A 15,092-nucleotide genomic window follows, 5' to 3' on the forward strand; every position below is an offset into this window, starting at 1 on the left:
CCGGTGTGTCAGACCCACCATACTTGCTCCGGACACTGCGAGAGGGCTCTACAAGCAATGATCACACGCACGGCACAGCGGACACACCAGGAGCCGCGGTGTTGGCCGTCGAATGGCGCTAGCTGCGCAACAGTTTTGCACCGCCGCCGTCAGTGTGAGCCAGTTTGCCGTGGCATACGGAGCTCCAACGCAGTCTTTAACACTGGTAGCATGCCGCGACAGCGTGGACGTGAACCGTATCTGCAGTTGACGGACTTTGAGCGAGGGCGTATAGTGGGCATGCAGGAGGCCGGGTGGACGTACCGCCGAATTGCTCAACACGTGGGGCGTGAGGTCTCCACAGTACATCGATGTTGTCGCCAGTGGTCGGCGGAAGGTGCACGTGCCCGTCGACCTGGGACCGGACCGCAGCGACGCACGGATGCACGCCAAGACCGTAGGATACTACGCAGTGCCGTAGGGGTCTGCACCGCCACTTCCCAGCAAATTAGGGACACTGTTGCTCCTGGGGTATCGGCGAGGACCATTCGCAACCGTCTCCATGAAGCTGGGCTACAGTCCCGCTCACCGTTAGGCCGTCTTTCGCTCACGCCCCAACATCGTGCAGCCCCCCTCCAGTGGTGTCGCGACAGGCGTGAATGGAGGGACGAATGGAAACGTTTCGTCTTCAGCGATGAGAGTCGCTTCTGCCTTGGTGCCAATGATGTCGTATGCGTCTTTGGCGCCGTGCAGGTGAGCGCCACAAGCAGGACTGCATACGACTGAGGCACACAGGGCCAACATCCGGCATCATGGTGTGGGGAGCGATCTCCTACACTGACCGTACACCTCTGGTGATCGTCGAGGGGACACTGAATAGTCCACGGTACATACAAACCGTTATCGAACCCATCGTTCTACCATTCCTAGACCGGCAAGGGAACTTGCTGTTCCAACAGGACAATGCACGTCCGCATGTATCCCGTGCCACACAACGTGCTCTGGAAGGTGTAAGTCAACTACCCTGGCCAGCAAGATCTCCGGATCCGTCCCCCATTGAGCATGGTTGGGACTGGATGAAGCGTCGTCTCACGCGGTCTGCACGTCCAGCGCGAACGCTGGTCCAACTGAGGCGCCAGGTGGAAATGGCATGGCAAGCCGTTCCACAGGACTACATCCAGCATCTCTACGATCGTCTCCATGGGAGAATAGCAGCCTGCATTGCTGCGAAAGGTGGATATACACTGTACTAGTGCCGACATTGTGCATGCTCTGTTGCCTGTGTCTATGTGCCTGTGGTTCTGTCAGTGTGATCATGTGATGTATCTGACACCAGGAATGTGTCAATAAAGTTTCCCCTTCCTGGGACAATGAATTCACGGTGTTCTTATTTCAGTTTCCAGGAGTGTAGATTTACACGTTACAAGCTGGAATGACGAAATCACGCGGGGGATTCATCACAAACCAAATACTTCAGATTGCATTGTAAATTAGACGTTATACCATCCAAACATACATGAAAAAAGGCTACCTTAATTCAATGACTAGATGACTGACAATATTATCATTAATAGAAACTGCAATGCATAAAGATTTGTGAATTTTAAAGGAGGTTGCTGAAAATACTGGCTAAAACCCTTCAGTGGTAACCAGTCTTCTGAAAACAAAAACGCCACATAGACCGAAACAAGAAGTAAAACTAACCAAATAGAGTAGCGACGACAGCAGTAACACTAAACAATGCTTCCCACCTATACCCTATATGGATATAGTTTACACTAAAAATGCCTTATAATTTAGAAATACAAAGGTGCAAATTTCATTTAAAGCCAGTAACAATTCAAGCAAACAACTGAAACAATACAAAAATAAAATAGATCCCCATACAAAATCTAGAATACAAAAAATCAATTGTGGCTCATGTGATGAATGATATGTGGGTGAGATTGGCAAATCCTTTTCAGAAAGTTATAGAGAGCTTTGTAGGGAGACTGAAAGCAAGACATCAAAATTCGGTTAACATCTGAGGGACTGTGATCATGACACTTCAAACATTGAACGAGCTATGGACATACTACATGTCTTACCTAAAAGTATAAAGATGAATATTTTAGAAGAAATAGAATTACATAATGTTTTGTCTGAGGCCCATGACACAGTTCTGAATGACCAGCAAGACTTTAGGACCAAGAGGTTCTTGGAAAATTTTACACACTTGTTGTAGGGTTTTTAGTATTGTATGTAATGAAATGTGTTAATGAAATTTGGCATTGCTGATTGGTTTTCATGCCTATTAGGAATCTTATGTATCACTACCAAGAGATTGATTTTGTAAGGTCTTCCACACATACAGATATTTTTTGTGCCACTTTCTTTACCATTTTCCTCCCTTGCATTGCTTCTCAATACATAAATGTTAACTGTAATATTCCACCTCCCTTCATCTGCATGGTTACATTGACTGATATGTGCCATGGCTGTGGGCCCCCACACAGTAAAAGGAATATTAAACTTATATCATCCTATTGTTACTAGTCTTCTGCATAGATTCTTAATGTGTCACATGTATGTGCATGTTAGCTTTTAATACTAATGAATTTGGTGAATGCCTCTGTAAAATAAAATGTTCTCTGCAGTTCCCTGTACTATGTATTTCAGTTGATCAAATATGTTTGACTATTACAGCTAGTAATTAAATTACTTCTAGCATCCCTTATTTCTCCTTTTCCCCCTTTTTGGCAGTCTTTGAATTTAACATTCTATGTACAATACACCGAGGGAAAATGTCATTTTACTGGATACAATTCTGTCACATATAGGCTGTTGACGTTGATTGCATCCAGGGGAGGTTTTGGCATCTCCTATCATCTACCAAACTTCTTTGCATTACTCTTTTATGCAACTATTCGTAATGAGATAGGATGAAGATTATCCACTAATGTATACAGCTCTGTTAAAGTACAGTTCTATTGTTAGGTATTTGTCATGAAGGCTCTATTACCCCATGTCATACTGTTATAATGTCGTTATATCACCCCGCTTGAATATCATAGTTACCATACATACACTATTTTGGCAAAGTATCTCAGGTACTCACATGGTGACTACATTGCAACATATTGATATGAAAGCATGGGGTGTGAAAAAGAAAGAAAAGTTCTGTTAAGATTCTTCATCTAAAATGTGCCAAAATACAAATAATTTTTTTTACAAACAGCAAATCCTGTAATATAAATTGTTTCTAATATACTGTGCCTGTTGGCTTGCATCATACCCACAATATATAACTATTATGCCATTTGATACAATACGAAACAGTATAAGTAATTTTATTCTAGAGTCCCCATAATTTTCCCAAATAAGAAGATCTTACAAAGGTACTATGAACTATCACACACTGTTCAAAATGATGTAAGTTGTACGTAATTGTATATGTTGGATGGTGCATTGTGCCCTCTGTGTACAAGTGCATCCATTTTTGGTTCTTCTGTCAATGGCAACATGAACATTATATCGTCTTTACGTCACACCATTCCTAGAATTTTTTAATGCTTTTATCTTCATTGACAATAAGATACACTGTGGACGTTTAGGTGTATATTACAGCTTAGTTAAACGAGAATTATTTCATTTAGTTGTGTTTTGCCTACTAAGGAGCAATTACTCCACACTGTGGAATTCATAATGCATTGTTACACATCTGCAGGAGTATCACAGATGTTAAACATTGTTTATTCATGTACTGTGCTACATATGCCTGCCGGTATACAGCCCTTTTGGGACCAGCTCCCTTATTGTCTATTCTCATTTATCTCTGCTGCCCAACCCTTTGCTCCCAGTTTACCCCACACGTATTTTCTACTGTTCCAACTCGTTATTATTCTTTTGTCGCCACACAAACAGGCAACAAGTTTTATATAAATAGTGTTTAAGTAAAGTGCAATTTAAAGAATATGTTGGAAATTCTATCGTCTCCCTATGCTTAATCAAGATAATAAATTTCTTTTATGTATTGTGCTTAATATAGGTTGCACCTATACACTACTCTATTTATGCTGTGTAACACCAAAGTGCCTTCCGTTAGGTGCTTCTTCCTACCAAGGGGCAGGTACTCTATTTTATACAGGTTAATGCATATTTACATTTCAACAAACATATTATGATAACTGTATATTTTCCTAGTAATTCTATATTTCACGAATATTGCACTGTGACTGCAGTCTCATGTCTACTACCCACATTTCACCACCACCCCCCACACATCCCACACCCCTACCCACCCTAAAATCCCCCACTGTGTCTTCTGATCTTACTCCCATTCACTGATTCACTGATTTTTGCACTACCAGCATTACTATACCATTCTTCCCCACACACCCACCACCTACATTCCTCAACACTTCGTTTGTCGTTATACATCAGTACTTGTTCACCCTCCCCCTTCTCCCCCATTGAGTTTCCAATCACCTGCCTATGGGTAGGTCCATTGAAGTTTCTTGCCCCCAAATCCCCATCCCACAACCAAATTTCTCTTACTTTTTCATTCACAATTTCGTTTTCCCTGATGCAACATTTAATCAAATATTTACCCATATCCTTACTACATTTTGCTCAGTCCCCATCCTCATCCCATACAAATAATCATCTCTAACAGTGCTTCCCCAATTCTCCATCTCACAGTAGTCCTTTAACAATGCCGCCACCCAACCTGCATTTGATTCGAAACTCATCTCTCTCTCTCTCTCTCTCTCTCTCTCTCTCTGTCTCTCTCTCTCTCTCTCTATTAATAATGCAGTTAAACATTATAATTTTCTTAGTTTTGTAAGTCCTGGATTAGCAATATATATTCCTGTATCTGTCCTATCCCTCCTCAGCCAGCATCGATTAACCACCCCACTTTTTAACTCCTATTGTTAACTTTCATATTTTGTATTATCAATGGAACTTACTATATTCTTCCATGCTATTCACTGTCTTTGAATTTTATTTCATTGTGTTCCATTTAGAATTTAGTTCCTCATACCACCCAATGTAGATTCACTTACAGTTACTGACCATCTGATATACCCATGTTTATTGCAAACACGATTATATATAGTTTGAAGTTATTTCAATAGTCGTGTATCTATTGCACTTTGTCATTTTAGAATTCAGCTGCTCTATTACTCACAGTCTTCGATTTCACTATCATTATGTTTGAAATTGAGTTGCAACGTCATATCCCAACAATGTTAAATTTATTGACTTGACTTTCCTGTATTTCAGGAACCACTGTAGCCACTGACACGAAAATTTTACAGGACATTAAAAGTGTATGTTCTGAGACTACTGAAATACAATAATTGCATTTCAGCTACTGCTTTCGGAAACACCATTTTTAATTACACAGTTAAAATTTTGTGTATGTTTTTGAACATTATTGTAAATAATTTTAATTATAACCTTATATCCTTCTTTAGGTTCAGTAGACTTATGATAAGTAAGTTATTACTCTCTGAATATTTGAATACTCCACTAGAAGTGATTTCTGAGATTTAGGGAACGATGTAACAGAAAATATAAATTTTTAGGAGCGGCTTCTAAAGATTCAAAAGACGGTAACTCTTTTAATATGTGCTTTTTACTCATCAGCAGCACCTTGCAACATTCTGATATCATCCTTTTGATCTTTTTTTCAAGTTTTTTCTTCATTTCTTCCTTCTGGACTCCTTAGCGTCCAGCTGTGTTGCATACTCCACTTTATCAATGCAGACCTTGTCCATCTGTTCAAGTTTGCTGATGCAGATTACTCCAGGATTAATTTCCGTATGGTGTTGAACTTTCATCCTGCCAAAGTTGCCATCATGCAATAACAGCATGACTGACCCTCTAGTTTAGCGTCTTCATTCCAACAAAAACATTTTTTCGTAAGTGAGTCCATGTAAGGTTACTGAATGACTCATTGAGATTTTGAGTCAGACCATGCAGACACTTCTTCAGTAATTCAGGATTTGCCAGGTCTCAGTAAATAGGTTTTGTGGTATCTATGACTGTTGCTGGAATGGAATGTTTATGGCTGTATGAACTGCTTGAGTACTGGACATTGTAGTAATTGTGGTAATTGCACCATGAGTCAGTTCCAGGAGGGCAAAGGTGGTGTACTGGTTCTTCATTAACTGACATTCTCTGGAAGAAGGTTGTTTCAACTTCCTTAACCTGGTGCCCATCTTCTTCTGGACATGACCAACACATTTCACTTTTGTGATAATCTTCATCCCAATAAGGCTGAGTGGCTGCTATATATATATATATATATATATATATATATATATATATATATATATTATTCAGAAAATGGCGAATTTCATAATGAGATAAAAATCCGAAAATGTGAAAAAAATCTCATCTCAGCTTTTATCTACCAGTGTAAACCTGTTCTTTACTAAATATGACGTGCTTGCACGATTATTTACTCATCTCCTACAAGGTGGTGGTGTTACATCTGCCAATATGTTTCTTCATTTACGGCCAATTTTTGGCTGGACAACATGTTAAGTATCGTGTAATATATTTTAAGGACACAGGCTGTAAGTACATATTTCAGAATTATACACTAATTTCCATTAACCGCTTAACACATTTTAAAATTTTTACAATTTTACTTGGCCCCAATGTATGAAATTTTTGCTTTTACCGATCACTTGAAGCTGCCATGAAAGGCCGAAACTGGTGTATACTTAAATAAACAATAATAAATTCACATGGTACTGTGTTCCTTTAAAAAACATTGAATGACTGTTGCTCAGCAATATCAGGCAATCTAAATGGAGGGGCTACTCCACTAAGATTTGTGCCATATTGTTTAAACACAGATAGTTATTAGATCTCAGCTGATTTCTTTAAATTGATATTGTGATAAAAACATTGCTACAACATCCTTCTCAAGTAAATGTTGTCCAGAAACATCCATTTTCACCCTGCATGATCGTAGTAGTGTTAATGTAGAAGCAGATATCAGGAAAGCTGCAACACTGTCTGTGTCCACAAATTGGTCGAACAAAAATTTTTTATATTACAAATTGAAGATCCTGTTCGCATTTGAACTGCTGTTACTAATATCAGATATGTAATTTTTCATATTATTTGACTTATTACTTTCTCATAGTACATACATTTAGGGTATAATGGGTATAAGTGAAGGTATTTCTGTTGTTGATGGAGGATGATGTACGGAAGTACCCCCAAGTACATGGGGACAGAGCAGGCCATTAGTAGTTATGTACTCCTGGGTGTCAGGTCATATACTGAAGTGTGGACGCATGGTTGTAAAACGGTTAGTCTATACCGACAGGCGTCTTCCATTTAGTGATGCAGTTACAGCCTCCCAAAAACATTAACTCGTAAAACGTGTGATAAGTTTTCAGAAAGATGTTCGATGCACAGGAAAAACTGCCAACACACTGAAGTGTCTACATATTAAGATACAGCACATAAAAATATCTGCACTTATACCCATTATAGCCTGTATTTGCGTACATTGATTGGAAAAATGTCCAGTTCCAGGATGAAATTGTGCTACTCAAACGAAAGTTGGTAAGAAAGGTTTCTACATCTAGAAATAAAGTCTCACTCTTCTTGAAAGAGTATAGGGGAATGATGTGGGAAACCCGCATGGCCGTACTAGGCATGTTCCTAATCGGGATGAATGATGATGAAGATGACACAGCAACATCCAGTCATCCCGGGGTAGGGCAGGTGAAAATCCCTGACGCCGCCGGAAATCGTACCCAGCACCCCAAACTTGGGAAGCAAGAACGCTACTGCGAGGCCACTAGGTGCGGACATTCTAATCTGAAAGATGATATCTATTCAAATTCGGTGACAGTAAATAAGAGTGACACCAAGCACCTATTCCTGGAGCTATGATCTGGGGTTCGTTTTCGTGTGGTAGGAGGAGAATTCTTGTGGTTATACTGCAAATTTGTACGTCAACCCGGTGGTTTGTTCTCTTGTGCTACAATTCATGAATAGCATTTCAGGGCTTCTTTCGAATAGGATAACGCTCGCTGACATACAGCTGCTGTAACCCAACATACTCTACTGAGTGTCAACATGCTAGTTGGGCATTTCAGTCACCAAACCCATCTCCAATTGAGCACATGTGAGACAACATCGGATGACAACTCCAGCGTACATCCACAACCTGCGTTAGCCACCCCTGTATTGAACTGCCAAGTTCAACAGGCATGGACCTCCATCTGACAAACTGACACCCCACATCTGTACAATACAACGCATGCACGTTGGTACACTTGCAAGTAACATTCCAGCGATTACACTGGTTACTGATGTTCCAGCATTTCACTTTTCCAATATCTTACCTCACACTTACATTAATCTTAGATCTTGCAATGTTTATCATTTATGTATGTTACCTGCACAAATTTATTCCAGGTAATTCATTACTCTACATTAATTATACATTTGTTGTCGAGTTTTTTGGCGTTAGTGTGTGTGTGTGTGTGTGTGTGTGTGTGTGTGTGTGTGTGTGTGTTTGTGTGTGTAAAACAATGAAGATTCTACTTCTTTGCGGTTTGGCACTGTAATTAAGTGCTTTCAGCTACAATCCAGTAGAACTAATTCAATGTAATTAATTCTCATTCTCATTTATTGTCGTTACAAATTGCAGCATATTATACATATTGCAGAACTTGATATCCTTTAGTTACATGAATGTTAACTCCTCTATGGGTAGATAGTCAACTTACCATAGATACATCATTCGTCATTATATACAATATTTTCATTTATTCTTACATCGTTATAATCATGATCACCAGCATCTCGACCCATCTGGAAGCATCTTCTTCCGGTACTTGGATGTCTGATCGGTGGGAAATTTATTCATCATCCGAACGTCAGCAGACAGTGCCAAAAGATTTCTCCAGTGACGTCAAGGTTCCTTGTGCTACATAAAGCAGATCGTAAAACCTACAGATTTGCGAAATATACACCACGTAACTGTCAATCATGCATTGAACAAAAGAGCGTAACCTCCATTCTGTAAAAGTGACGATGGTATATATTCAATACCCTAACAGCTTCATAGTTGAAACGCAACAGTATGTCACTGAAGCAAAGATTTTTAATTCTTGAATGTCGCCTTCGATTAGTGACAAGGCATCACAAAATATATATCACAGACAATTTTTAGGTATTGAATAATTTCTCTTACGGGCAGTTTAACGTAAGTTTCATGGTATCACATGTGTAGTATGATACTGCTAGTCTGTTCATCTATAAATACTACGTTTAACATCCTAGACTGATACTATAAATTCAAACCATTAGAGTGTTTGGAAATTCCTTATGTTTCATTGAACTATACTCACTTTCTGTACAGTCCTCCCTGTTTGGTAAAATGGCACCAAAGTCGCTTTAAAGAAACTGAGCACATCCAGTAATATAAAATTCACAAAAAATTATTTCACATAACTGTAACAATAAATTGCCACGAGTTTGTATTAAAGCGAAGTTTGCAGAAATGCAAAACACAACACTGCAGTCAGCAACACAGTTGTCATAATGAGGTAAAATTATTCTCTGAATGCGTTGTGGCCAGTATAAACGTATCACACAGAAATTTCACTGCTAGCTGATAACGTTGTGTGTAAAACGAAGTTATTGTTTCAAAGTAGCTACCTTCCATAGCAATTAACTGTTGGTAAAATAAAACAAATGTCGTTGTACATAGGAATATATTGACATTTCACTTCTTTTTTTTCTGCAACATAGCTAAATTTTTCTTCTTTGCAGGCATGTGTGTTTATGAAAATCTAAGTCAGTAAATTTAAGTCAATGCATCTAAGCTCAATATTCCTCTCTGTTAGGGTATTTTGTCTATTTCCAATCACAACATTAATCTTCCAAAGCCACTGAATGTTTGAAATTCATAATAATTTGCCAGTGAATCATATCTACAGCTAATTTTTCAGGCTAATTTCCCTGAAGGTCTCCTAAACAAGACAACCTTCACCTTGCAACAAGTTTCACATATAGATATATTTTATCGACAGGAATTTTCTGAGATGCGTGATGTTTCTATTCTATAACGACTAATGTTTAATCTAAGCATGTCAATCATGTAATTATGAGGAATTAAGCAGTATGGACACTCTTTTCTGAATACAAATTAACTGCTGCAGTAACACTGTTAATAAAAATCAATTGGAGCAGTAACATTCTTAACTATAGTTGCATTCGTGATGACTAAAGATGACCAACAGTTCCTGTTAAGTAAATTAATTCCTTCTAGATAATTATTTATTGCGAAAGTGGAAATCAGCACATATTATCCCAACGAAAACGTCTATTCAACCATATAATGTTGTTAGTGATGTGTTATGGAACTGAAAGCTAGAACAATATATCCAGCTCACCATGTTTCTACAAATGTGCTACTCGAATTGCAAACCAGGATTCCTTGATCATAGCCTTAATGATGAAATGCAGGCAAAATTTTTGCTGCCCTGTATATAGTTCACTGCAGACTGCCTTCAATGGTTGTCTTGAGTTTGACTAGTGGGTGCAAATAAATTAAAAATGTAAAAGTTATGGGAAAAGGATCAGTAAATGACAAGAGAAATATCATTGAAATTGTTAAATTATTTTTAAGATTACTTTGGAATATATTATTTGATGAAGTATGGGTTTCAGCTATCCAAACAGTCACCGTATATAATGAAAAAAAAACTGAAGAATAAAATTTTGTAATAAATACATAGTTACGAAAATTCAAAATGTTCTTATATCCCTTCTTCAAATGATTTGAACTACCTCTTCAACGTAGCAGTGTCAAGTAGACCGTCACGATCTCCCAAACATTTGTTATGATGCACTTTTATGGACTGAAAAAAAAGTATTCAAACAACTCCCCAATTATAGTTCCCACACAATGTTTATGTAATACATTCACAAGATGAATAATGCTTGATGTGCACATATTTTTTACACTATTCATCATACGCTTCTGGTGCCTTTTATTTCATCACAGACAGACACCTGCTAATTAATTAGCACATGCTGGATTGCTCGTTAACAATGATCTCTGGCCTTTCTGTCTTTTGCGTTTCTCACAGAAGTTATCGCTATCCATTGGCCAGAGACCAAGTCTTCCAGTCAACTTAAAAATTACCACATCTGACCTGTAGTGTGTAATGTTTACAAAGATATACAGCACACAGTATTTAACAAGTAGTTGATAACTGCCTTCACATAAGGATTTTCGTTATCACAAAACATGTACATATGTCAATACAAAGGGGAAAGCAGTAGGTCACTATTAGAAAGGCCATGTATGAGCAGGACCTTTATTTTTCTGCCTTTTGTTATCTCAGTCTGTTATCTGGGAACATAGGGCCATATGTTTAATTTATTACAAAGGGAGCTCTCTGAGACTAACTTAACTCTTAATATTTCTTTCACTATCATGACAAAAGTAAACGAAAGAGGAACTGTTTTTAACCACAAAATAGGCTATCGAATTCTTGTGGAAGTGTGTATTTCTTTACAGTTTTATACTCCACATTACACAAATTAGAAAAAATTATCCTAATATTACAGTAAATCGACATATGTATACACATAAAATTTTCACTCCCCCTTTCTCAGGCTAATACACAAGTAAATGTCGTAAATCTTATTTTTCTTTTTCGTTCTTTGCTTATTAAGTTTTACAAAATTTGCCATAAATATTTTGTTACTACATAATGTCCTTATTGATTGCAGGAGAAAAGAAAAATTTGATTGTTTTAGTTGGCACCACTGATTTGGTACACTGCCATTTGCAGTCTCACTGGTCTTTACTCTTGCACAGCGCCGTGAAAGCTCGCACATGAACTACTCTTCGTAGTTCGCGACAGTTCTTCTTAATTCTGTTTAAGAAATACGCAGACTATGATGACAGCACTGATGTCCATCGCCTTACGAACTCTCCTGAAAATCTACGCCTGATGAAATTATCCCAGTACATAAAGTGAGTACCACATGCCTTCACCAACAACGCGTCATTATTCCGCTAGTAAAGCTTGGCGTCGTTATTACATGGATACTTTCTCCTGGCTAGCAGATAACATTTTTGCACTTGAGAAGCGTACTTTTAAAGATGCAAATGCATTAATTTTTCATTGATTTCAGGTGTGCAACAGTTTAATTATGCTGTTTTTTCCACTGTACCATTACAACTTTTTGGTCTTAATCAATACGTCATGATCTTTTTCTGATTCATACTGTATGATCAGACATATTGGCACTTCTACGTAGAATACTTACATACTAATACAAAAGAATGAATCTTAAAGGTAATTACACAATTATTGGAAACAATCTTCACATAAAGACCTTTTTATGAAGGAATAAAGTTTCTAAATCTTACCAATTTTTGTCATTTGAATTAAACGTTCTGTCTACCACCACCTGATTAACTAGACTTGAGGGAAACTTCTTTCTTAAAAACCATTCCTTTTTCCCTTTAATTTGTTATAGTTTTCTCTTTCAGACAAAGGGAAAATGGCATTTCTATAGAGAAAACATCTGTGAGTTGACACTGAAAATCTTGAATATTGCTATCATTATACACACAAGAACAATTTACCACACCTGAGGCTAGTATAGGAAATGACTTCATTAAGCAACGCATTTTTCAATATGTTTGTTAAATTTCGACTATTACTAACTACCCTCACCTTCATAATGCTTTAAACTTTTATTGCATTCAGCAAATGTTAATGTTGATATGTATATTTTACCATGTTAATAAAAACTTGTAGTCACATACCTTAGACAAATAGAATATTCATTCATGCGATTATACATTATTTGTAATTTTATGTAAAGCGTGAACAATGATGTTTAGATATTTTTTCAAAGTGATTTGGACAGTAACCCAATCATCATTGGTTTTGATGCTTAATGTTCGTTTCAGCATTCCATCACAAAGTCTATCTTTAGTGCAATTTTGATCTCTTGTTTCCCTCTGGAAGTAATGCGACAGAGCTCAAGGTTATCAAATGGTTCAAATGGCTCTGAGCACTATGGGACTTAACTTCTCATCAGTCCCCTAGAACTTAGAGCTACTTAAAATTAACTAACCTAAGGACATCACACACATCCATGCCCGAGGCAGGATTTGAACCTGCGACCGTAGCGGTCGCGTGTTTCCAGACTGTAGCGCTTAAATCACTCTGCCACTCCACCCAAGGTTATCGCTGCAGTGTAAAATAACATGTGCACTTATCTTGGAGGATTCTCATTACGACTCATACACAATCAAAAAGATACAAACATTATAAATTAGTAGAATAGGTCCCTTCTTGGGTACCTGCCGTCTACAAATAATATTTACATCAATTTGGTCGTTTACTCGCAACATACTCTAAGCGATATTAATTCTTAATTCTTAAACACACATTTCGTGTCCCATAGGCTATACCACTTTCCACTCATACCTACACATACCTACAAACATAGCAGTTATGTACATCTGCAGATTGCTAGACACTCCCGTTTATTTGCTTTCCTGTCCTTCTGCTTATCTGGGTGGTAACGTGCTTGTGTCCCGTGCAGCATGTACGGGTTCGATTCCCGGCCGGGTTGGAGATCTTCTCCGCTCGTAGACCGGTTGTTGTGTCGTCCTCATCAACATTTCATCATCATTGCAGGCACGCAAGTATCCCGATGTGGCGTCGACTGAAATAAGACTTTAAGTAGGCGGCCAAACTTCCCCGAATAGGGCCTCACAGTCAATGGTGCCATACGCTCATTTCATTTCCATTTGCTTTCGTAAGAACAAATTGTTGTAGCACCTTCTTGTTTTAATATTTGATAGTGAATTCACCTGCACTGATATGTTTCCAAGATTACTTTTTGGGTCGTGACTTTTTAACGTCGCTCGTAGCTTGCTTCTGCTCACTGTGCTGCGTCAAATCCGTTCACATCTATGGATATCATTTATTTCGGCGTTTCAGCGTAGTAGTAAATTAATTAGGTATTAATTACGTATACATTTTGTTAGCTGTAGTCTCCTGTAGTTTGTACTTGAGTATCTTACTCGGTTGTAATGAGTAGCAAAGGCGCTCTTAGATAAATTTCATGAAGCTAGTAGAGTATAAAGCGTATTTAGTTTTAGTAATTTTCGTTCTTTCTTATTTTTTACTCTTGCATTTATTCCTGTTTTTAGCACTCAGTTTTCTTATTGTAAATATTGTCATGTGGGGCATGTTGTTACATGGCTACAAATTGTCAATTACATTTACTTGTGTCTGAGACAGAGCAGGTTGTTCCAGAGCAGGTTGTTCCACCATAGAACGATGCCTCATATATCGCCATGCATGTCACATGGGATCAGTTGTTAAGGTGTGACCAATTTATTGATTATACTATAACAATTCTGATGAAACTCTGTTAAGTTAGTATTTAATCTAATTGATGAGGCCAAATTTTCACTGAAAATATGGTTCAAATGGCTCTGAGCACTATGGGACTTTAATTCTGAGGTCATCAGTCCCCTAGAACTTAGAACTATTTAAACCTAAGTAACCTAAGAGCATCACACACATCCATTCCCGAGGCAGGATTCGAACCTTTTGACCTTAGCAGTCGAGCGGTTCCAGGCAGCAGCGGCTAGAACTGCTCGGCCACGAAGGTCGGCTGATTTTGACTGACAGACGTATGTCAGGATCTGCTGACAATGCATCTCAGCTACCTCCTGTCCCTCCAAGTGGAAAACCAATATGGGTGACATCTTGGTTACAGCACTGACTGGTGCAAGCAACCTCATAAGCGATCAGGGTCAGTCAAAGTCTGTAAAGTTCGTCATACCTTAATTACTATCGAGCTACAATTAAGCAGATTTTCTTAACTTTCCTCAGCCATACAAAAATTTCTGTTTTATTAACTTCAACTGCCATGATTTATTTTCTTGTCCTACTAGCAGAATTCATTTCCTACATGTAGCGTTCCATTTACCAGTGTAATTTCCACAGTATTGACGGTTGCCTAGATTCCGTAACCTCTTTTTCACATTTCTTGAGCTAATCTTTTCAAGAAACTATCTACACTTATAATTCTGTGCAGAT

Source organism: Schistocerca gregaria, chromosome 5 (assembly GCF_023897955.1).
Source record: "Schistocerca gregaria isolate iqSchGreg1 chromosome 5, iqSchGreg1.2, whole genome shotgun sequence".
Taxonomy (NCBI): domain Eukaryota; kingdom Metazoa; phylum Arthropoda; class Insecta; order Orthoptera; family Acrididae; genus Schistocerca; species Schistocerca gregaria.